The 270-nt window shown below is 44.4% G+C and overlaps 1 non-coding gene across 1 annotated transcript; it reads right to left on the bottom strand.

Moving 5' to 3' along the window:
• Nucleotides 1-191: 191 nt before the first annotated feature.
• Nucleotides 192-264, bottom strand: trnam-cau. Its single transcript has one exon. It is a non-coding gene; the product is annotated as a tRNA-Met (tRNA).
• Nucleotides 265-270: the final 6 nt, after the last annotated feature.

Below are 270 nucleotides of genomic sequence, written 5' to 3'. Positions count from 1 at the left end.
ATCAACAGTGAAACCCATGCTTGTTTATACATGAATACAGACGGAAATTAATGGTCAGAGGACAGAGAGCCTAGGTAAACAAAGCTAGTTGATCGCCACCATCATGGTACGCCCCTCTGGCAAAAAAAACCAAAAAAAAACATGCAAAACTTCTGCCACTTGATTGGTTGATATTTAGGAAACAAAATCACTGCCCCGTGTGAGGCTCGAACTCACGACCTTCAGATTATGAGACTGACGCGCTGCCTACTGCGCCAACGAGGCACAAAA

Source organism: Plectropomus leopardus, unplaced genomic scaffold (genome assembly GCF_008729295.1).
Source record: "Plectropomus leopardus isolate mb unplaced genomic scaffold, YSFRI_Pleo_2.0 unplaced_scaffold77731, whole genome shotgun sequence".
NCBI lineage: Eukaryota > Metazoa > Chordata > Actinopteri > Perciformes > Serranidae > Plectropomus > Plectropomus leopardus.
The sequence above is the reverse complement of the archived record's forward strand: the minus strand, read 5'-3'. Positions and strand labels throughout refer to the sequence as shown.